Raw genomic sequence first — 24885 nt, 5'->3', positions numbered from 1 at the left:
GCTGCCCAAAATTCATACTATTATTGCATTCTTACCTTATGTGGAAAAAGAACACAGCATAAAGCACTTACAGAGACATAGCCCCTGTTCAAAAAAGATTTAATTAGATGTGAATTCTAGCAAACCTTACTAGTTAAGGGACAACATTACATTTGCTGTTAAACCATGCTTTGGTTTTGCATGTTTTATGAACATCAGTACCCTGGCAAACAAAAAATGGAGAACTGGCTCCTTTTACCCACCTCTGAACCCATATGTGCAGCTTTTTTAAAAAATAGATATTGGAAAGAAGTTGACTACTTTTTCTTTATTGCTGATGCCTACATGTATAGGGGAAGTGATTCACATTTAAGATGCATTCTTCGTAAACAATAATTGAAGGAGGTGGTTTATATTGTGTTCAGACTTTGGCTTTGAAATATTACAAGACTGTTGATGTAGAAATTAGCTTTGATGAACATTCCTTAAGATAAAAGCATGTTGCTTTTCAGTCTACTCATTTTGGAGTACAGGGAGCTTATTTTATGTACTCTCTTGTTCTCTTCCTAGCGACATGCATTCCTCCAAGCTTAAGGGTAGTACATAGTGAATGATATTAGAAAATTGATAACATTGACCACAGTGGTAACAGTATAGGCCATGTTTCAAAAATTAAAAAAATAAGGAAAAAATCAAGTTTGGAGACTCATAATGCTATATTAGTGCTGTGTGAGAAACAGTTGAAAAATTGCTTCCCTATGGTGTCCATAGGCTGGTGCCTACCTTCACACATTTTGCTAGAAGTCTAGGATACATCAGAGATTGAGAGTAAGTGCTTAGAAACTTCTATGGTAATTTGACATTGCCATGACATCCAAATATATGCCTCTTGTATTAGTCAACAATTGATTGGATGCTTGAAAAAATGAAAAACTGTAACAACAACCAGAACAAAGGCAAAATCTAAATTCTAATCCTTTACTACATTGGTCAACAGAACACCAGTTCTGTGGGATATTTATAGGTATTCCATAAAAAGTGCACACTCGAGGGCTTCCCTGATGGCTCAGATGGTAAAGAATCTGCCTGCAGTGAAGGAGACCTGGGTTTGATCCCTGGGTTGGGCAGATCCCACAGAGGAGCCTGGTAGGCTACAGTCCATGGGATCACAGAGTTGCACATGATTAAGCAACTAACACACACAGACACACACATACACACAGCCTTAAACAAGTTTGGGAAGACTTTATAAAGTAAGTCGGAGTTCTTCGAGACTCCTCAGGAACTGTGTTGTGATCCACCAGGGGAGGAGAAAGGTAAGCACAGTCTCTGATCTCATAAAACCCTAGATTTGTACAGTATCTGTAGTGTCCTATAGAGGTGACTTTATGGAAAAAAAATATTCCATAGCTATTTTTAACTTTTTGACTATTACTTACACAGCTTTAATATAGCATTATGAGTCTCCAAACTTGATATTTTCCTAATTTTTTTTTAATTGTTGAAACATAGTCTATACTGTTACCACTATAGTCAGTGTTTTTTTATTTTTTTCAAATTTTATAGATTTCTTTTCATTTAGTTAAAAAATATTGAGCGGTTGGTCAAGACAAACCCTATCTCCTAGAAGTCAGAGACTCCATTTTGCTTTTGATTTCTGGATCATCACAAAAAATCTAGAATGAACCTCTGCAGTAGATGTGAGGGATGACTTGAAAATAATTGTATTGGAGATTCCCTCTTGGCATAGGGAACTAAGATTAGTATCTGAAAGGACATTGAAATAAACCAGATATGAAAAGGTTTTTTAGTGTTACTCATGAAGATAAAGGAAAAAAGAAAGGGCAACTGGAGTGTTAAAATAAGCCATTGAAAAAGTAGTTAAAGAAAATGTCCAAGTGGTCTTTGAAAGGCTATCAGGTATCAGAGCGCTGAGGTCAAGATCTCATTCCAGGAACAAGTTATAGGAAAGAGATTGCTTCACTTCCTAGTGAATTGGTCTCTTATTAAACCAGCACACTCTCAAGTCCAGGCTCTTTTTTCCCCCCTGGTTCGATAACATTAAAGCAGCTCTTTTGATTGCTGGCCATCACTTGAGAGTGAGGTGCTAATAAAGTATGGAGTTGGTGAAAATCCCCATGAAAGTGGCAGACTGTGACCACATAAACACACAGCTTCATGTTTGGAAAAGCTCCAGTGGAACGCCAATGATCTCTTTTCTTTCTGTGTGCCCAAGCCTGCTGGCTTCCTCATCACATTGCCTCACATAGCTGCCCTTTCTCTATTCTCTTGAATCTCAACCTCATTGTCACCATTTTCTACCTTCCCTCTGTCTTCAAATATACAAGTTTCCATATCTTAGATGGTGGGGGAGGGGTGAGAGAGAAGCTGGCAACTCTACACTCTCTAGGTACATTTTATTTCCCACTTCTCCGTTTTTGCAGAACTTCTTAAGCAAGGTGTCTTATTTCCTTGCCGCCTCCTGTCTCCTTAGACGCAGGCATCTGGCTTTAATAACAGCAATGACTGCAGAAACTGTGGCTGGCTTGACTGAGTGCTTACTTTGCACCAGTGCTTACTGCTTAGCACGTGTTATTTCAGTGAATTCTCACAATAGTCCTCTGAGTCAAGTATTACTCCTGTTTTAATTGTACAGATGAGACGCTCAGGCTTAGATGAAGCAACCCAGCCACTATTGACAGGGCTGAGATTTAGCCCAGGTCTGACTGACCTCAGTGCATTCTCTTAACTACCTCTTTGTTTTCTCAGAAGTGCCGGGAAAATGCTCCCAACTGAAGAGGTATTATTATAATCCATTTAATGCACTTGCTGTTAGCAAGGAGCATCTGCATCCTCCTTGGGGGCATTTGCAAATTTGTAGTGACATTTGGTTGTCCCGAAGTTGGAGTTGGGAAGGCTACTAGTATTTAATAGATAAATAAAGGAGTGTAGTAATAATAACTGTCCTGTAATGCTGAGAACCACCTCATGCAACAGAGTTATCCTGCCTTAAATGCCAGTGATGCCCCTCTCAGAAATAATGATAATGGATGAGAATCTAATAATGGATTCAGAAAGCCTAAATAACTTCCCCGAATCTGGAGCCATAAATCAAACTGATATCTGTCTGGCTCTAAAGCTTATGCCTTTTTCACTGTATTCAACAGAACATTAAAATATTATGCATAATTTGATTTCCTCTCAGAATTATCATATTTTATATGTAACAGCTCAAATATAATTTATTTAGAGAATAGTTAACTAATTTCCTGATTGAATGTTCTTTTAATACATTTAATGGAGATAGCATGTATCATAGTGTTCACCAGATTTTCAGAAGGATGCTAAAACTTAATGAAAGAAACCATCAACATTATATTAAATGAAGAAAGCTGCATAATTTGGAGCATGCTATCTTCTTTACTGTCAGCCAGAAATGGAAAGGACTCATTTAGGAAAGGAAAAAGGGAAAGGATGGGGAAAGATAGCTAAAGAGGTTAGAAGAGAAGAAAACATATATACTGAGATTTTTTTTATTTAATTAGTCATATACAGAGTGCTGAACTGTCACTTGGAATCTTTGCTGTTTCTTTTTAAAAAATATTCTGCATAAATATCCTCAGGTCTAAAGCGCTGCCCACATTTAAATAAGATTCACATATAAAGGCAGCTCTTAAATGTGCTTATTTCCAAAATATATGCCATGTATTTTTTGTAGCAGTTTTAGGCTGTGCTAGATAGAAGACCCTGTTACTCCTGGTAAAGGAAAGTTGTGCTTTTCATAGTCATAGATTGCATACCTGAACATACATTTAAATATGCCCAAGTCTGCAAATTTCAGCATAGAAGACCCTGTTACTCCTGGTAAAGGAAAGTTGTGCTTTTCATAGTCATAGATTGCATACCTGAACATACATTTAAATATGCCCAAGTCTGCAAATTTCAGCCATTCTTTCCTAACATCAAGGCCCACCACCATTTTTTGCCACCCCTCAAAAAGGCAGTAATAGTTTCAGCCTCATTCTTGTACCTACCTTTGAAACTCCCATCCTGAATTGCCTGAAAGAAAAAAGTGTCTGTTTCTTTATATAGTATTTTTCTCCTTCCTGTTTTCACAACTTGAGATATATTTAAATTCAGATACACAGATGATTTTCTGGGCACCATTGAGAATGGAGGATCTCAAACTTTAGTTTTGATAAGAATATCTGGAGAGCTTGTTGAAAATGCAGATTTCCAACCCTGTCCCAGAGACCTGAATTTAGTAGCTCTTGAAGGGCGTAATATGCTTTGTCAGCCAGCCTCCCAAGTGATGGAGTGTAGGTGGTTCATGGACTGTATTTTGATGGCTATTATTTTAGCACTTAGTGGGCTCTTGATAAACTGCGGTCAGGTATATGAATATATGAATTCATATATATATATGAATGTATATGAAAGTTGTCCTGACATCTTTATTTCTGCCAACAGAGGCTTTTACCTGTAACCACAGGAACTTACAGTCCTAGAAGATTCATTAACCCTTCTTCCCCTTCACCTTTGTCCTCCTGTTTTCTATGACTCATGAAGTCTTACTGTGGTTGCTTCTCACTTTTCTTGCATAGGTCCTTTACATCTTCTTGGCTATCACTCTGCTTCAGGATCTCCTATCTGGTGGCTTGTGAACAGATACCCTGGAATCCAGATTCTTTTTACTCCAACTCAGCTTTTAAACCACAATAGTCCCCAACCCATGCTTGTCTGCATTGAAGACTCTTGACTCAAGCTACATTTCCACTTAGTCTCCCTCTGCGCTCCTCTTTAATCATACTGGTTTCATTCTTATCCTTAATTATGGTTTATGCATTCCCATCTCCCTATCTTTGTTCATGACATCCCCTCCATGGATAGAAAAAGGTTAACTCAGCAGCCGTGGCTTGTTCAAACCCTACACCTTCCAAAGAAATGAATTGCCTTCATCTCGTCCATGGCCAGCTCCTGGGAGATAACCTCTGAGCTGCTGAAATTTTCTTCCTCAGAAGTGTTTTTGTATGCCTACTGCCTTGGACCATACTATGTTGTTGTTGTTCAGTCACTAAGTCATGTCTGACTCTTTGTGATCCTGTGGACTGTAGCATGCCAGGCTCCTCTATCCTCCACTGTCTCCTAGAGTTTGCTCAAATTGATGTCCACTGAGTCAGTGATGCTATCTTACCAACTCTTCCTCCACTGGCCCCCTTCTTTTGCCTTCAGTCTTTTCCAGCATTTGAGTCTTTTCCAATGAGTTGGCTCATTGCATCAGGTATTGGAGCTCCAGCTTCAGCATCAGTCCTTCCAGTGAATATTCAGGGTTGATTTCCCTTAGGATCAACTGGTTTGATCTCCTTGCTGTCCAAAGGACTCTCAAGAATCTTCACCATTTCCACAGTTTGAAAGCATCAGTTCCTCAGCACTCAGCCTTCTTTATGTTCCAGCTCTCACTTCGGTATACATTACTACTGGAAAAACCATAGGTTTGACTATATGGAGCTTTGTTGGCAAAATGATGTCTCTACTTTTGAATACCCTCTCAAGGTTTATCATAGCTTTCCTTTCAAAGAGCAAACATCTTTTAATTTCATGGCTACAGTCACCATCTACTGTGATTTTGAAGTCTAAGAAAACAGAATCTGTCACTGCTTCCACTTTTTCCCCATCTATTTGCCATGAAGTGATGTGACCAGATGCCCACTATATTTAAGGTAAAAGCCTTCCCTTCCACATTGCCTTTCCAGAAAGGCAGGCAGCAAGTAGCGCTCTCTTCTGGTGATAGTGCCCACTGAAAACACTCATCTGAAAAGAAATGTGGCGATACTAGGAAAGCTTAAAATGGGCATGCCATTGACCCAGCAGTTTCACTCTTTGGAGTTTATTCTAAGAAATCTTTATTCAAGTGTGTACCGAGTGTATTGTCTTATTTACAGAAGCAAAAATTGAAAAAAACCCAATCATCCATTGATGACAATAATTTAATCCCCTAATGATAAAGCTCCCATTTATTGAACACCTTCTGTGCTAAGTATTTTACTTATAGTATTTCACTTAAATTCATAGCAAGCCTTCTACATAGGTAGATTATCCCCACCGAGAAAAACACTGCTGCACCTAGAGGTTAAGTGAGCACACATGGCAAAGGTCTGTGTGACTCCATCCTTACAATTCAAACTAGGCTAATCAGGATTGGGTAATGAAGTCTGTATGCTGTCATGGAAGGATGCTATCACGTATTATTAGGTTTAAAATTAAATTTTGAAAATTTATATAATATGCTACCATTTTTATAAGCTATATATATATATACACACACACTTGCATAGGAACCATAAAATGCAGTAGGATTCATTAATTTACTGAACAGGTAACAAAGTAACTTCTTTTCTCCTAATACACTAGAGTGATGATTATATGATAAACTTGACTACCCTCATGCAAAGATATGAAACAGAGAAGACAGAGATCTGAAATTAAAAATAAAAATTGTGTGCCTCCACTGGTAAAAGTAATACTACTAATATAAATATTTATGAAAGGAAAACATGCTTGCATCCTTTCACAGATATAAGCAGGCAATATATTAAATATCATTATATTTATATATATAAATATATATTTTGTTTACTATGTATGCTAAACATAATTTTTAGTGGTAGAAAATTTAGAAAATGAGGCAAAGCACGAAGAAGAAAGTAATGGACTGATCCATTATTTTCTTAGAGTAGCATTTTTTTTTTCTGTATTCTTAAAACAAATCTTATCAGCAGACGTGCTAGCAGGTTTTCTCAAAAAAAAGAAAAAAGGAAAAAATAGTTTTATTGTTTTAAATAAATTTGATAAACACTACATGTTATATCCTCTCCCTGTTCTAGTACAAATATGTTTATTAAAGCAGACTTTAAAAATAAAAGCTCTTCCTTAGTCAGTATTTCTTAGATTATGTGACCATATAACGCTTCTGCTTTATGAATGTCTGTACCTGGGAAGCCCACAAAATGAAGAGGAACTGTGGCTTCCTCCCCTACCTTAGGAACCTGGTCACTGGCAGCAACGATGTTCTCATCTTTGTCCAAAGAGGAATCAAGAGTCTCAATTTAGTTGTCTCAACATTTGTACATTCGAGATGCCCAACAATGATTCTGGTTGACTCTACCTGAACAACATGCCCCAAATAGTCATTGTGGAGAAAGACATAAGATACCTCCATTGATCAGCCTGGGACATAGGCTGAGTTCTATGGCCAGGACATTGAGCTCTATGATGGCCAAAATGACAAGAATTACAAATATTAGAGTGGGGAAAATTAGTTGCCCAAGAGAGAAGGGAAAAGATATCTAATATGCTGCCTCACTCTCTTTTTCTGTGCTTTTCAGTTGAACTTCCTTGTGGGTTTTATAAAAACAAATTTATATATGCATAAAAAAAAAGAAAAGTGAAAGTGAAAGCTGCTCAGTTGTGTCTCTTTGCAGCCACGTGGACTATATAGTCCACATTGGAGTGGGTAGCCTATCCCTTCGCCAGCAGATCTTCCCGACCCAGTAATCAAACTGGGGTCTCCTGCATTGCAGGTGGATTCTATACCAACTGAAGCCTTATTATATATGCATGCCATATATTTATTCTCACATTATACTTTTTCAGTTAATGTACCATGAAAATGTATTTTCCATTGACATTATTCTTCAGAAACATGAGATTTTAGAGCCGCATATAGTCCATGTTATGAAGGAACTGTATTCTTCTAGAGTTAGGCATACACTTTGTCCCCAGTTTTGGTTTATACAGAGTTCTAGGTTGCGCATTCAGCATCATGATTTCTTCTTGGTTCATCTCAATCTTCAGACTCACAAAGCCACATTTGACATCATTCTATTCCAAGGGGTATAGGATAAGAACAGGGCTTGCTAGAAGGGCAGTGATGTTCATACCTTTACTATAGAAGTCCTTGCAGTGGTCAATAGCAGCTCATGTGTGAAAGATGAGATACACATTAGGAAAGTGTGGGACTTGTGTCCTGGTTTAAAAGCCTTATTCCCCACAAAGAAGCAAATCCATAGGGATAGCCTTCAGGGTCCTCATGAAGAATATATTCAGTTATAAGAGTGCCACACTCAGGGAAGTTCAAGCTATGGATAGCGTCAATTATTTATAGTTCTCCTAGTATAGGGCTTCCACAGTGGTTCGGATGGTAAAGAATGTGTCTGCAATGCAGGCACTGGGGCTCAATCCCAGGGTCAGGAAGATCCCTGGAGAAGGGAATGGCAACTCACTCCAGTATCCTTGCCTGGAGAATTCCATGGACAGAGGAGCCTGGTGCACTACAGTTTGTGGGGTTGTGAAGGGTCAGACATGACTGAGAGACTGACCTTCACTCCCCCACTCCTAGTATAGACGCCACTTACCAATCCAGGGTCAGTTTTACTATAAATTTTGTTGACTAGTTTTCAATATACTTGACATGCCCCCTCATCAGGTTATCAGGTGTTGACCTTAAACAGACTGCCAGTAATTTCTCCAAGAAAAAATGAGTTTATTTGGAATAAGCTGTGCTGTGCTGAGTTGCTCAGTCCTGTCCGACTCTTTGCAACCCCACGCAGAGAACTGCAGTTAAGGATCTGCAACCATGGTGATCCACATGCATAGCAAGGGAAGAACTTTTTAATAAGAGAGAAAGGAGGGTGGCTGGGGGCCGAAGAGGGCTAGAGTAAACAAAGAGTTCTTGGCTTTCCTTGGCTGAGTCCTTGCCAGCCAGGAAGAGGAGTCTTTCTTCCTGTTGAACTCTACTATCATTGCTGGGCATTCTTTGGTTTCCCAACTGTGTTTGATTTAGATTTCTGCTTTTTAATTTTTTACCCAAGTAACTGAAGATCAAATTCTCATGCACAAATGAGGGAAGCTTTTAACTATTTACTCACAGACATTCTTAGACATATATTATTGTCCAGATAATGTGATTGTTTCCTTAAATAAATCCTATAAAGTAGGAATAATGAGTCATGCAAAGTAAATAACTTAAAAACTTCCGATGCATGCCGATAAATTATTTTTCAGAAATGTACACTGAATCAAAATACCTTTGATGATATACTTTTGGGCTTCCTATGACTTTCCAACATTATTTCTGGCACTTTCTAACTGAATGTAACTTTTTCTCCAGTCCCATTAGTCTCTTTACCCATTTCATTTTCTTTAGCATTTCTTGCATAGCCTGGTCCTCTGACTAGAATGCTCTGTTATTTTCTCTACGAGGTGCCACCTGGTTTACCTTTCAAAATGAAAGGGGACTTTAGAAATGTCGCCTCCTCTTGCAATTGTCCTCAAAGACTGCTTCCTCTCAACGACCCACCCCCTCATGCCTGTGGTTTTCTTTTGAAGGTTACATTGGTGCTTTTTGGGTTGTATTATTGTGTGGTATATGTGTGTCTGTCTTTTATACTGTCAGTAGAATATGAACTCTCTGTAGCTAGATACTGCATTTGCAATTCTCCAACTCAGAGTACTTTGAATAGTCTATAATGGCCTTTTAAAAATGTTTGTATTAATAGAAGGGTATCAGTTAATTTGATAATAAACATTTATTGAACAGTTGCTATAGGACAGGCACTGTTAAAAGTACTTCATCCCCAGCATCTAGAGCTGTACCTGCACATTAGAGATGGCCAATAAACAGTAAATACTGGCCGAATGAGTGAGTGAACACAGATAAAGCACTGCATAAGACAAGGTCTCTGTTCGCACAAAGTATAAAATTTAAAGAGAGAAGAGAGAGAATACGCCAACAAATAAGAAAGTCATTAGATATGAGAAGGGCAAAGAAGAGAATCAAGATGAGGATGGTGTTATAAAATGTTGAGTGGGCACTTAGGTAGTCAAGGAAGGGTTTGCTATGGAAGTTACAAACTGAGACCTGTATGCTAAAGAGTAGTTGGCCATGCCAGGCACAGTTAAAACCTACTGCAAAGACCCTGTGATGAAAAGAGCCTGGCATATTTCAGGTAATGACAAGAAACGCCCTGGAGTTGGGCCAAAGAGAAAAACAGAGATGGCTGTCGAAATATGAAACGACCAGTACAGTATAAACATTGATGAGTCATAACTCATTTCAGCCACCTCCCCTCCACCTTCTCCCCTCCCTCCCATCATCCCACTTTCTGACTCTGTGTCTGCACTGTATGCAGAGTTCAGAAATCTTTCGAGACTCTTGCCTCAGTCCCATCCTGTTATTCTCTTCCAACTCCTAATCAGGTGGAAGAAAACCCCTTATTTATTTTTATTTCGTAGAAGGTAAAGCAGGTTATGCTTTCAGTGAGTACTTTGGAATTCTTGTAAGACTGACTCTCAGGCTGTCAGGCAGTTACTTGGAGTGGCAGTAGTATAGGACAGTGTTTCCTAAACTTGAATGTGCAAGCGAACCCCTGAAGATCTTGTTAAAATTGATGCTGAATCAGCAGGTCTGGGTGGGGTTGGAGATTCTGCCTTTGTAATACACTTCCACATGGTGCTGACACAGATGGTCCGTGGTCTCTACTTTTAGGAGAACGACACGGAGCAGTCTTGGTTGCTCATCAAAATCTACTAAGGAACTTTTAAGTCTCCTAACTCTTAGGCTACATACACCCTATGCTTATTGAATCTAAAACTCCAATGATGGGACTCAGGCAGATTTTTTTTTTTTATTCCCCTAGGTGATTCTAGTATTTGAGGAGCACTGGGTTAGGACAAAAGGTTGGTAAATACCTCACCCAGTCTCTTAGGTCTCAGGCTAAATTCTGCAGTCATTGATGAAGTGCTGGGTGTTCTTTCAGAAAACAGACCTCCTAGGAAGAGTAAACTCTTTCCTGTCAAAGTCCTAGAAGAAATCTAAAGACAGTTAAGATTTAACCTTTTAAAAAATTTTTCTTGAGTATATGAGTGATTTCTTCCTTAGGAGCAAGCAGGACTTCTTTCTTGCCCTCAGGCTGTCCTAATTTAAACCTGTTATTCAATGCCAACTGCTGTTGAAGGAACATTTCTTTTTCTGAAACTTTTGGGCAAACTGATGCTATAAAGTAAAGAAAGGAGAGACGTCCCCTGCTCACTGGCCTTGGACGTGCAACCCAACAAAATGAAATAATGGAGCCTGAGGTTCAGGATAAATATGGTCACATCAAGATGGTGTTCTCTCCAAACTCTAAACTGATGAAAAAATTATACCTTACTGGAGCCCATTGTAACTAACCCTCGGACAGCATTTCCATTATAAACCCAAGTTTTAGGAGGTTTGTTACCCAGCTGTAAAATTTTGCTTTAGGCTATGGCTTGGACAGAGCCAATTTCAGCTTGAAAGAGGTTTTAAAAATAAAAGGACTTTTTTTTTTCATTGAGCAAGTGAAGTGTGGTTTCAAGGGGGATGAAATATCTACTATGCTCAGACATTCTTTGCATCTCTATTTTTTCCCAAGTGGTCTTGATTTCTAAGAAATGAAACTTAGTTTGTTTGCATATTTTTAAACCAAGTGCTTAAATTATCAAATGTTTGGGGGACTCTCAATTAAGGAAATCTGTTTTGAGGATCACAACTCAATAAGAAGGAAGAAAAATGTTCTTTTGCTGTTTTTCATTAGAATTAGGGTGGGGCAGAATTCTGTGCTTTGAAGATTTCAATCTGTTGAACTTTTTCTTTTTTTGGCCGAGCTGTACAGGCACGAGGGATCTCAGTTCCCCCAACCAGGGATGGAACCCATGCCCCCTGCAGTGGAAGCACTGTGTCTTAACCACTGGACCACCAGTGTTGTACATTTTTAAAAAGTGGGTTGCAAAACAGGAAAGCTGAATTGAATAGGAAACCTGTTCATTATTTGTGTGCTTTAACTGAAAATTTCTTAAGGAGTTTCTAAAATATCTATTGTATGTACACATTAAAAGTAAACCTTAGTCAATTTCATAACAAAATTTTGATTTCTGCTAATTGGTGTTGAGGACTTTTTCTGAGATAACCCTCTCCTCATATTCAGAAGGGAACTGTTGCTTCTCTCTGGTTTAGATTGTTCTCCCAGTGGCATATTGAGCAGGACAATCTTAGACTTCTCACAATACATCACCTCTTGTTTCCTTTTCCTCTTCTTTTTTCTCTCCCTTTCACAATGGATGCAAGAGTCATCATATTTATCTCCTTTCTGCCTTTGGCATAATAAAAACCCAATTACACACTGGTGCCCAGAGTAGCTCTGCCCAAGGACTATTTGTTGTTCAGTCGCTTAGTCATGTACAACTCTTTGCCACCCCACGGACTGCAGCATGCCAGGCATCCCTGTCCTTCACCATCTCCCAGAGCTTGCTCAAATTCATGTCCATTGAGTCAGTGATGCCATCCAATCATCTCGTCCTCTGTCGTCCCTTTCTTCTCTTGCCTTCAATCTTTCCCATCATAAGGGTCTTTTCTAATGAGTCAGGTCTTCGCATCAGGTGGCCAAAGTATTGAAGCATCAGCTTCAGCATCACTCCTTCCAATGAATATTCAGGATTGATTTTCTTTTTAGAATGGACTGGTTTGATGTCCTTGCAGTGCAAGAGATTCTCAAGAGTCTTCTCCAACACTACAATTCAAAAGCTTCAATTCTTTGGCGCTCAGCCTTCTGTATGGTCCAACTCTCACATCCATACATGACTACTGGAAAAACCATAGCTTTGACTAGATGGACCTTTGTTGGCAAAGTAATGTCTCTGCTTTTTAATATGCTCTCTAAGTTTGTCATAGCTTTTCTTCTAAGGGGCAGGCATCTTTTAATTTCATGGCTGCAGTCACCATCTTTAGTGATTTTAGAGCCCAAGAAAATAAAGTCTGTCACTGTTTCCATTGTTTCCCCATCTATTTGCAATGAAATGATGAGACTGGATACCATGAACTTAGTTTTCTGAATGTTGAGTTTTAAGCCAGCTTTTTCACTCTTGTCTTTCACCTTCCTCAAGAGGCTCTTCAGCTCCTCTTTGCTTTCTTCCATGAGGGTGGTGTCATCTGCATATCTGAGGTTATTGATATTTTTCCCAGCAATCTTGATTCCACCTTGTGCTTCATCCAGCCTGGCATTTCACATGATATACTCTGCATGTAAGTTAAATAAGCAGGGTAACAACCTTGACATACTCCTTTTCAATTTGGAACCAGTTCGTTTTTCCATGTCTGGTTCTAACTGTTTCTTTCTTGATCTGCATACAGGTTTCACAGGAGGCAGGTAAGGTGGTTTGGTATTCCCATATCTTTAAGAATTTTCCACAGTTTGTTGTGATCCATACCGTCAAGACTTTGGCGTAGTCAATGAAGCAAAAGTAGATGTTTTTCTAGAGTCTTAAGTCTAGAAAATTTTTTTATTTAGTGGTCAGTTGAGTCAACTCAAGGCTCTATAGGACTTTATGCATCCAAACAGACCTTATATAACTATGATTGATGCAAACTACTGTTTATAAACACATGATATGATCATTAAAAGTAATATTTCCTTTGAAAGGGCAAATATAAAATCATAACACATAACGATTCCATAAGCAACCACCAACCAAAAAAAAGCAAAAGTAGGCATTAACTTTAAAAAACACACATTAGGCTCTTTGTCAGTAACACTAGGGACACCGAGGTGTTCTGGGTATTACCTGATTTGACTGGTCATCTTTATTCTAACTAAAACGACATTCTCTCACATTTTAGTTCTGATGTTACCTCTAAGGAATGACACCTGACCATCACCCTACCCACCCAATTTGGAACAAGAGTTCCTCCCTCCTCACTCTTTGTATTCTCACTTGGCTCAAACTAACTCCTCAGAATTCTGTCTACTTTCCACCTACGCTGTGAGCCCTTTGGATTCAGAGACTATGTATTCTTATTCATTGTATCTTATTCATTCTTATGTATGTAACTCACTGCCCTAGCACCATGCTCAATAAATATTTGTTGTATAAATCAAAATAAATAAGCAAAGTGGAAGCATAGGGATTTGAGCCTAAAGACAACTCATAAATTTATTTGCCACTATTCTATAATACTTTCTGATTTTATCTAAATACTTGGAAAAATGATCTTGTTTTATTTGACAAGTACTCATTGTCTAATAGTAGCAATAGAAGCAGAAGTAGTAATAGATTACACCTTTTGGTAATATATTCAATTACAGACACTATCAGAGGACCTTTACCTATTATTAACAAAGTATCTAAGCTTCTCAACAGCCTATATGATGGACACTGATATTACTTTCTGTATTTGACATATACAGAAACTGAGCTACTTGCCCAGTCATCCCAATTTGAACCACTTTAGGTACCATGCTATGTGGATGAGATGATGAGACCCACTTGTAGCCCTTACCTGTGAGTGTGTTATGGTTAAGTCTGTCTTCACATCAGGTTTCCAGTCTCCAACATTTAGTTTGGCAGCCACCATACTTCCATGTGAAGGCCTTTTCTCCTGATCCTGGTTTCCTTGTAGTGTGCACATGTTTTTCTTTCGTTTCCTCATGGTTAGTGTTTTATGACTTGGGGGTCTTGAAGAGGCAGCCGTATTGTTAATGTAAGCCATTACCACAGAGGTTTCTGCTCTTTTTCAGAACCTCATAATTTGTTAAAAGTTCTGGTTTGGGTTTTCCTCACATCTTATCGCTGACAGTTTTAGCAGTATATGCCAACATTATCGACTGTCTCCAGGGTACTGATTGAGATATAAAGGTTTCTGTAATTGTCTAAGATCATTTGCCACTTTATGTAGTACAACTTGCTCACTTAGGTACACTCTGCTTCCAAGTGGTTTTTCTGGCCCCCGTGGGCTATAAAATCATTTGATACTGCTATAACTTTAAAGACACTAGCAAAACAAAACACTAGCTTTGAATCATTTGCTTTTGTTAACTCCTGTTTTAAGGTTACCTTTGTAACTGAGAAGGGAGGCATGATAAGCAGGGATTCTTTTTTGTAAATGGAGAAAATAGAGGGATATTTTTTCCTCTCTGTTATTTCTTTTCCTTGCTGATGATATCAATTGGCAGTTATTTTCTTATGAACTTTCTGTTAGTTTTTTCTCATTTTGAAGCATATCCATTTCCAATAGAAATTTTTGAAAACTGTGGATCATGACCAGTATCAAGAGCTGACCTGATCCAAATTTTTTTTTTTAATCTGATAGCTATTTGAAAATTAAACACCGGTCCAAGGCCACACAATTTGTTAGGGTCAAAACTAAGGCTAGATTCTTGGTTTCCAGACAGACAGTTCAGTGCTCTTTCTATTGTTCCAAATCCTCAGAGTTTGTTTGAAATAAAGGTCAATATTGCACCTTCAGGAGAAAAGTTAAAGGAAGATTTACTTCATAAAAGCTGATTATTTTGAGAGCTCAAAGCCCTCACAGATTTAAGTTTCCAAAGAATAATACACAATCACAAGTATGGCTTTCCAAGAACCTAGCAGGAAGAGATAGAAAAACTGTATTTAATTTTCTAGCCAAATGCTAGACTGACCTAAAATTAAGATTTTTTAAAAGTGTATGTTATATATTTGAATGCTCTTAGGGAGTTATTAAATAGAAAAACTGGAAAAGAATAGTATTTTCTTAACTCCTTTAATTTTTTTTTTCTCAATTGAGTTAATATTCCAATATAGTAAGGAATTCAGTTTTAAATTTCTATGGCCTTTCATCAAGTCCCTAAAAAGAATTTATAGTCTGTATTAGTTTGTTACTGCTTCCATAACAAATTACCACAAACTGAGTGGCTTAAACAAGAGGAATTTATGACTCACAGTTCTGGAGGCTAAAAGTCCAAGATCAAGGTGTCAGCAACATTGGTTCTTTCTGAGGGTTGTGAGGAAGAGTCTATTCCATGTCTCTTCCTTAGTGTCTTAGTTCTTTGAACTGCTAAATGAAATGCCATAGACTGGGTAGCTTAAGAACAACAGAAATTTGTTTCATGTACTTCCAGAGGTTGGAAAGTCCAAGATCAGAACACTGAAAAATTCAGTGTCTGGTGAGAGTCAACTTACTGATTCATAGATAATGACTGTCTTCTTTCATAGTAAAAAGGTCAAGGGATCTCTTTGAGGTCCCAGAGGCCTCATCTCCCGATACCTTGGGTGTTAGGATTTCAACAAATGAATTTTGGAAGTGGGAAGGGAGGAAAAAACATTCAGTCCATGGCACCTAGGGTATGGTGGTTTGCTGACAGTCTTTGGCATTCCTTTGCTTATGGAAGCATCACCCCAATCTCTGCCTTCATCTTCATATGACATTCTCCCTGTGTGTCTGTCCATGTCCAGATTCCCCCCTTCTTATCGAAGGTCCCCAGTCATATTGGACTAGGAGTCCACCCTGTTCCAGTATGACCTCAACAAATTACATCTGCAACAACTCTATTTCCAAATAAGGTTACATTGTGAGGAGCTGATGTTGCAAAGACCATGATGTTGGGAAAGATTGAAGGCAGGAGGAGAAGGGGACAACAGAGGATGAGATGGCTAGATGGCATCACTGACTCAATGGACATGAGTTTGGGTAAACTCTGGGAGTTGGTGATGGACAGGGAGGCCTGGTGTGCTGCAGTTCATGGGGTCGCAAAGAGTCGGACACGACTGAGCAACTGAACTGAACTGTGAGGAGCTGATGCTTAGAATTTCAACATATGAATTCAACCCATAACACTGTCTATTTAAGAAAAGGCTAATTCTTTAATTAGTTAAATTAAACAAGAAAAGCCTAAATATAAGCAATATGGTCTCCTATCTATCAGGAAAAGAAAATGCAAGTGGCAAGTATTTACTTGAATTAATCATTTAATACTATTAAATCCATCATGTACTTTTAAATAAGTCTCTATAATTCAAGATCACACACTACCTGGAGATTAAGTATATAATGAATTGCCTCATCACCTTGAGATACTACCTTGATTTTTGCAGGCTTTCCTCTCATCTATTTTTTTTTCTCAGCAGGACAAATATTTTCATTTACTCTGAGTGAATTTTTGATAAGTTCTTGATCCTCAGCTTCCAACTCCAATTTATTTAAAAGGTTATTTAGAAGACAACATTCTCTAACTCTTCCCAGGCAGGTTATTATTCCTTTCTCTGTGTTCTCACAGTACAGGTACCTGCCTCCATTGTAAAGTTGCATTTATTAAATTTTGTTTGTTTTTATGCCTGACTCATCTGTTTGGCTATGAGTTATTTGAGGACAGGGATTATCTATCTTATTTGTAAGGGTGTATTATTTATTTCTCCCTGGTACAGTGTCTGACACATAATGCTTGGGATGCTTTAAGCAACCAATAAAAGCTCATTAAGGATGGAATCACATATGTATACCTATGGCTGATTCATGCTGATGTATGAAAAAGAAGCCAACACAAATTATAAAGTGATTATCCTCCAACTGAAAATAAGTAACATAAAAAAAATGGAATCAACCTAGGAAAGTTCATATACGCATATTGTTTTAGAACTAGAAAAGATCCCACATCAAATTTTATCTAATATTGTCTGTGCATCTAGTAGCTGGCCAACAGTACATCAACCTACATAAATATAAAGTAGTAAATAATTAACCCAAATGAACATTTATCAAGCAGGTATTTTCTAGGATAATAGAAAAACTAACACTTTTAAGACAATCATCATTTAACAGTTTCTCTATGATATTCTCTATGATATTCTCTATGATATTTTGAAACCTATGATATTTTGAAACCTATTAAATTTTTTTAATGTCTAAACATTAAAATTAGAAAAAGTATTTCAAATTTCTTTAGATTTTAAAACTTTAGGGAAGTCTTTATCATGCTGATTTAATTCCAAGTCATAAATAATATTTATTTGTGTATATCATATCTGCTACTTTGTAGCTACCTGGGGTGATAACTTTATCTTTCTTTGGGCTTTGTAATATAACAAACCACTAGTTGGCATCCCTTTTAGCTCCAAAATTCTATTATTCAGATATATATCCTGCAGTTATATATTGCACACTTGCTATAGTCCTAGCATCTGACAACATACTATGATCTTGATTGAAAAATGCAAAAATGTGTGAAACACATTACCTCCATGAAACTGTAAACCAATCCAAGACACGTGAGAATATGACTATTACACAGGGTAAGTCACTTCTGTAAGAGGCACAGAGGTGTTGGTAGGAGAAATCAGAGAGCTCTTCTTTGTGCCTGGAAGAAGCCAGGGAAAGCTTCACAGGGGCCAGGAACATTGAACAATGTTTTGTGCTGTAATAATTGAAAGATTACCCACATAAAAGAAAAGATGATTTTCATGGAGAAAGCCTTGCTTAAAATTTGGCAGACTCTTTAACAAGGTGATCGGTTAGATGATCCATTTTCACACCCACTTGACTTTGTATTGACAGCTGAAAGGTCAGCAATTTCAAAGGTTGCAGAGTCCAGCTAAAAGCACCCGGGCGGCCTCCTAAGAACAGGCAACCCTTCCTTCACCGACTGAGCTCTGGAGAGATCCCAAGTCTTGAGGGTAGAACCTACGTTTAGAAGTGCAGGAGCCAAGGAGGGCTTTGGACTTGCTGTGACCTGCAGGCTGAGGGCAGGTGGGTGCTGTGGAGAAGCACTTCAGAAGCTTTCTGAGGAAGATGGGGCATGGTCAGGGCAAGTTTCTGTACACAACAGGAGCCATTTCTTTCCTCCCATTATTAAGCCTTTCAATCCCTGTATAGACACAGGAGTCACCAGATCTTCAATTTCTACCTCCTTACATTTTCTCCATTCAGGATCAAATTAAAAAGGAGGAAAACAGCCTAAATCCTTTTGCCACAGAGCAGGAGGTAAGCTAGATTTCCTCTTCTGCTTCAAATGCATCTCAGTGTAATCTAAGTCAGCATCACTGGTCACCATAATAAAAAATGAGGTCAAACGAAAGTGAACCCAAAAATGGTCAGAGGAAAAGAGGGAACTAGAAGGGAACTTTCATGTGTGTGTGTGCAGTAGCTCTAAATTTTTGAGTGATTTATTATTTATTCACGCTGTCACTTAACCAGTATTTTTTAGCAGCAGCTACATGCCAGGCACTGTGCTAAGCACTAAGCATAGAGCATAAGCAACAAACAAACAGCCTCTTTTTTCATAGAGGCTTCTTTCTGTGGGAAGATGGTTAATAATAAGATAGTTACAAATTGTGATAGAAGCTATGAAGATGATCAAGGAAATGTGATAGCAAGTCAGGAGGTTGAGAATACTTTAGGTGGGTAACCTGGGCAGGCTTCGTGGAGACAATGACATTTAAACTGAGGCCAGGAAGAAGAAGAGTTCGCTAAGGCAAAAAAACGTCATGAAGAGGGAACTACAAATATAAAGATGGCATGAGCTGTTTCATTTATTCATCATAGTAAGTGCTTGAAGTCCTTGTTCTTCATACAGCCAGAAAGAAAATAGAAGTAAGAAAAGAAGAAAAATATACTGATCAGATTTCTCTCTTGTCTATTAATGAACCGATTTCCCTTGAGAGAAGCTTTTCTGGCATCTTTCCTGGCCACACCACTTTCTTGCAGGGTTACAAAGTCCTTTTACCCCTCTGACTCAGTTTCCACTTCTGTAAAAGAAGCCTCAAAACTCACCTTTCAGAGGGACCTGCTGAGGATTAAATAAACTGGTGAATGACCTGGCACCATGCTGAACTCAACAGATGCTCCCTCTGTATTTGCTTGTTCCCTTTCTGCCTTCTAACCAGTGCCAGGCTAAAAGGTACCATCACGTGTCTGCGATGTGAGGTAATGATTCTGAAGCCAATACATTTCCAAGCTGAGAATTATAGAGGTCACCTCTATCTCAGTTCTGCCTAACAGTGAAAGATCTGGAGTGATCCAGTGCCCTTTCATTGTGAGCACTGTTGAGGAACGCAGGTGCCCTTCAGTGAACAGAGGGCTCACCTGACAGCTGCGGTCAGACTGGAGAGAAGTCACAGGTGCATTGCATGCCGTCACCCGGAAACGTCATTTGTCTTCTGCCCTGCAGAGTGGAAACACAGAGAAGAGCAGGCATTTGTTTTCCTTTTCAGCTATCATCATTGAAAACCTTCAGTTTCTTAACTATGTCTTGGGGCTCTGTTGACTGTAACTAAAGTTGATTAGCAAGCTCCCGGGGTTCTGGGACCATTCTAGTAGCAGAGGTACACACAGCACTTCTACCCTGGCACAGTACCGAACAGACAGAGCACCCTGCTCTATATAGGCTTAAAATGAATGAATTGCCTCTCTTCCTTAGTCCTGGCGTTTTCAATAAAAAAGTGGTGGGTTTGGTCTTATATAAGGCTTTGTCTCTAAATTGAACACTGAATTTACCCCTGACAGACTTAATCACTATAAACATCAAAACATGTTTCCATCAAAGGATATAGCTGCTAGAAAGTAGGGATGCTCTAAAATGCATCTCTTAATAGCAAAATAATAAAGGAAGGAAAAGGGAGGGGAAGAGCGCTTACTCACCTCAGATCTTTTTGGGAACAGTCATTCTCTTTCTTCTTCTCCCACCTCTCCACCAACACCACCCCCACTACCAGATCCTCCCTCTTCTCCACCCTCACCACGCAAACGACAAAAAAATAAAAAAGGAAAGAACAGTTCACACCATATGTTTCATATGAACAATGAATTTCTGGTTTATGAAAAAATATTGGAAGCATTAAGTTTAATTTCTAGCTCTGAGGGTCCACATGCTATGATGCAGCCCACCCTTCCTTCTTTCCTTCCTTCCTTCCTTTGTTTTTTTTTCCCTCATTCAAAAAGCCTTCTGCTGCTCATTTTTCTAAGTCATCTTCTAGTGTTCCCTGGAGAAATGTGCCCTTTGGCTTCTAGCCAGAAACTCATCTGTAAAATATAAACCTGGGCAAAACTAGAATTGAGGATCACATTTGCTCTTCCCAAAGTTAGGTTGGGGACTGTTACCTTGTTTCTTTGGTTTTATTTTTTTTTTTTTTCTGTCTTAGATGGGAAGCCATCTTAATCAATAGACCAATACTGTTCTGTTCTCTCTTTGAAGGTTTGTGTTCAGTAGTCTATAGGGAGAGAGAATGACAAATTAGACAAGGTGCCATTTCTCAGAGAGTTTATAGCACGCTGAACTCAAGACATCTATATATCAAAAGAAAATTAGTCAACCAGTATGTCCTAACTGCACAACAGAAATTCAGCAGAGAACTGAGAAATATTCCCAATGGTTCTTCCTGCTGAGTAAGACTGGGAGAATTCCTGAGGGATGGGGCAAGCATGGATATAAGAAGTGTTTGGAGATGCAAGGATGGAGAGGAACAGTGAGGAGGAGGAGGAAGGTCTTCCCAGAGGAGGAGGGGACTGTGCACAAGGGCCTTTGCTTTATTTAAAAAAAAAAAAAAAACCTCAGTGCTCCATTTGGTGTTTGCCTAACAGAATGGACAAGAAGAGTCAGCGGTTTCACATGGCATGGGTAGATTTTGCTAGGCCTCTGTTGCCTATATGCCCAGTATCTGCAGAATGGGTATAGCCGAGCACCTGGATGGAGAATTGTGGGGCAAAACCAGTGAAAACAATTTGGAATCCATTTGGCTAATATGCCATGCTGAAAGGTGGGGCTAGTCCAGAGGGGCATGGGGTGCCTCTCATGCTTACCCCGAAATGAATGGCCTGCGAAGACAAGGTTTCTTAAGGAGGGAAAGGATTTGGGTAGGGAATCAGGAGTGATACCCAGAAGGCTACCATTCAGGCTGAACGGTGCAGATAAGAGGGTATATTAGTTTCAAATAGTCTGGCTGGCCCCAGAGTCTCCAGGAGGGAATATGAGCCCACAGACTGCCTGCCTGTCTGTGGCAGGGCACTCAGCACCAGCAGATGGCATGCCTCCTCCCTGCTGCCTGCTGCCTCTGAGGTCAAATCTAGCTTCAAAATTTCCATAGCCGCTGGAGAGTTCAGGATGCTGTGTTCACAGACATTTAGATGTTGAGGAATGACAGGATATGGAGGAATTCATCCCAGAAAACGGCACCTGCTGGGTCTGAGTTAAAACCTAAACCCCCTGCTCAAAATCACAAAATATCAACAGCAGAAGCCCCATAGATCCCACATCCTTTTGCTGGTAATGGACCTCACACCAAAGGCAATCTGGTTTGAATGCCTGTTGCATTCATTCAGCAGAAAATTTATTAGGTTTATTGTGAATGTGGGGCTACAGCAGGCTGGATCAGCTTTATTAGGCAGTTGAGGCGGCAAATGGTTTTCTTTAATGATTTGCATCATCTTCGTCTTCATTGTTCCTGCTCCCCTGCTGATGTTTTCCTCCTTGAGGTGGACCAAGGCTTCAGATAACGAGCTAACATTTAGTATTATGATTTTGTTACACTTTATTACCTCCTATAGCCACATAAATCTCCTGCCTCTTAATAAAAAACAACCACTATGTGTTATGTTTAGTGGGGGCAGCCACTGGGGTGTATAGTATCAACTATGTCACTGAAAACAGCAGCATGAATGAGGATGACTGCCTCAACTTTCAGTTCTTTAAGCCATGGCTGCATAAACTCTTGGGTAATGGTGGAGGAAGAAAACTCTGAGATTTCAGAAGGGCTTCAAGGATTTTGGCTAGAGCTGGGATTTTTTTTCTAAAACTTGTGTTTTTTGTTTGTTTGTTAAATTTGGGTAGAGGAGGAAAGCTGGCTTTGTTTTCTGTTCTGCTTTATCAAACCATTTAGAAGCTTGTGCTATATAAATCCCACAAGTATGACGCAATAGGATCTTTCCAAAAACCACCGATACTGCGCAGAGCAGCAGTGAGAAAAAGTGCTTTTAGATAGTAAGTGTTATGATGGTGAGGTGCACTGGTGAACCTTGAGACTTTCCTCTTCTCTTGATAAAACCTACCCTGGTTCTCTTGAGGAACCAGAACTGGCAGAATTTTTTTATTGAGCGAGGCATTGTAAACTTCATAATGAAATAATGGATGGGAGTCTGGTGTTTCTGAGGCTGTTGTGTTATTGGAGTCATCCAGGCTCCCACTGGTGGCTCAGTTGGTAATGAATCCGACTGCAATGCAGGAGACCCAGGTTCAGTCCCTGGGTGGAGAAGATCCCCTGGAGAAGGGAATGGCAACCCACTCTGGGATTCTTGCCTGGAGAGTTCCATGGACAGAGGAGCCTGGCAGACTTCAGTCCATGGGGTCTCAGAGCGTCGGACTTGACTGAGTGACTAAACCACCAACAGGCTCCCCCTGGGGCTGGTTCTAGGCCTGGTCCCTGCTGGACATTCAGGGTGTGTTTTTGCCAATCTGTGTGAATGCTGCCCTTGGCATTGTGTAGTGTGCAGTCCTGCCTGTGGTAACAGCCAGCAGAGGACCTGGTTCCTTTACCTGGATCCTATTCTCAGCTCTGCTGTTAAATAGCTACTTGACCTTGGGAAAGCCATAGAACCTCTTTTTTTTTTTTTTTTTTTGCCATAGTTATAAATATTCCTCATAGTCATTTCTATTTCTAAAATGATCTCACAATCACTTTTTATTCTCTCTCCATATTATTTGAGAATTTTTGAATACAGATTCCATAGTAATTTACCAATATAGTTTAAGAAGTATATAATATACGGCTGGGTATCTCTGGAGAAGGAAATGGCAACCTACTCCAGTATTCTTGCCAGGAGAATCCCATGGACAGAGGAACCTGGCAGGCTATAGTTCAGGGGGTCACAAGAGTCGGACACAACTTAGCGACTAAACCACCACCACCACCACCATATGGATATATAATTATATCTCATCAAAGGAAGATGTCATAGAAACAAAAACAAGCTGGAAAATGAACTTCAGGAAAGCCACAAGAATTTTAATTCTTCTAAAGCTTGGAGTACTTATTCAACCCTCTTGGAAGCATAGTTTGGAGTAAGTTGAGATTTAATGCCTAGAATGGGGAGAAATAACCATGAAAATAACCATTCGTAATTCACTTAGTTGAAACAGGAAATAAGAGAGTCCCCTGTCAGTAAGATAAACATGATTCTCTTTCCAAATCTTAAGAATTCTGATTAGGACTAGTTTTATCAAAGAATGTTCTTGCTGACTTCTTGTATATCTTCTTCCATCCCTTAAGCCCATCAGTTAAAGTTGTTTCATGTTCACTGGAGCTAAGGCCCCCTGGGAGCCTTTCACTGGAGGTAGATTAGAATTCACGTTAAAACAAAAAGACTAAATGATGAATGGGTATGCATTGGGATAAAGTGATGGGGGGGTTGTTTTGTTTTCTGGAAAATGACAGAGCTGTTGAGAGATACTTCTATCAGAAATGTAAACACAGTGTTAACTCTCTGTTACAGTTTTTTCCTCTATGGAGAAAAAGAAAGGAGAGAGCTTAAAATGAATTATAAGGCCATGATGTTAGAAGTAATTACAGCAATAATTCCCTCTCTGCATAGGTTTTAATAACCCTGAACTTACTGCCCTACAAAGCTTAGAACTTTTAATTCTAAGATTTTTCTAGAAAATAAGAGATTTTCTCTCCCTTTGCTTTGCTTGCACTCTGTTCTAATCAACCTGCTGCATTCCTGGTGGTACTTTTCTAGCGGTACTTGCCCAGGCTAAGGGCAGTGCTCTCTCTGTGTGTCTCTATCTCACTTGGCACATACCACTCGTATCCTTTGAAATCATTGGTAATTTTGTATGTGTTCCTAGCTACTAGTCTGTGAACTCATTGAGGACAGAAGCCATGCCTTTACTTGTATGATTTTTTTTTTATTTTTTCAATCTTTTTTTTCTCGGTTCCTAAAATGGTGCCTGACAGATAACAGTACTAAATAAATATTGGTTGAATTGTATTTGTATAGATAAAATAGTTCAAATGCAAGCACTATGTCCAGACTTGGTTAACTAACTCTCAGGGGAACAGGCACAGGCTATCCATGTTTCTGGTTTCCAT

At 39.1% G+C, this 24885-nt stretch overlaps 1 protein-coding gene and 1 long non-coding RNA gene across 3 annotated transcripts in view; one reads left to right on the top strand and one right to left on the bottom strand.

Moving 5' to 3' along the window:
• Positions 1-24885, top strand: part of RNLS (renalase, FAD dependent amine oxidase) — a 267915-nt gene that overhangs the window by 102676 nt on the left and 140354 nt on the right. The window lies entirely within an intron of this gene.
• The window catches only part of LOC133070218 (uncharacterized), a 34331-nt gene continuing 27925 nt past the window's right edge, over positions 18480-24885 (bottom strand). Inside the window, exons 3-4 of the long non-coding RNA XR_009696104.1 lie at positions 20903-21012; positions 18480-19967 (exon numbers count right to left, since the gene is read on the bottom strand). This is a non-coding gene — a long non-coding RNA (uncharacterized LOC133070218). The remainder of the gene's footprint in view (positions 19968-20902; positions 21013-24885) is intronic.

The sequence above is a fragment of the Dama dama genome, chromosome 15, assembly GCF_033118175.1.
Source record: "Dama dama isolate Ldn47 chromosome 15, ASM3311817v1, whole genome shotgun sequence".
NCBI lineage: Eukaryota > Metazoa > Chordata > Mammalia > Artiodactyla > Cervidae > Dama > Dama dama.
The sequence above is the reverse complement of the archived record's forward strand: the minus strand, read 5'-3'. Positions and strand labels throughout refer to the sequence as shown.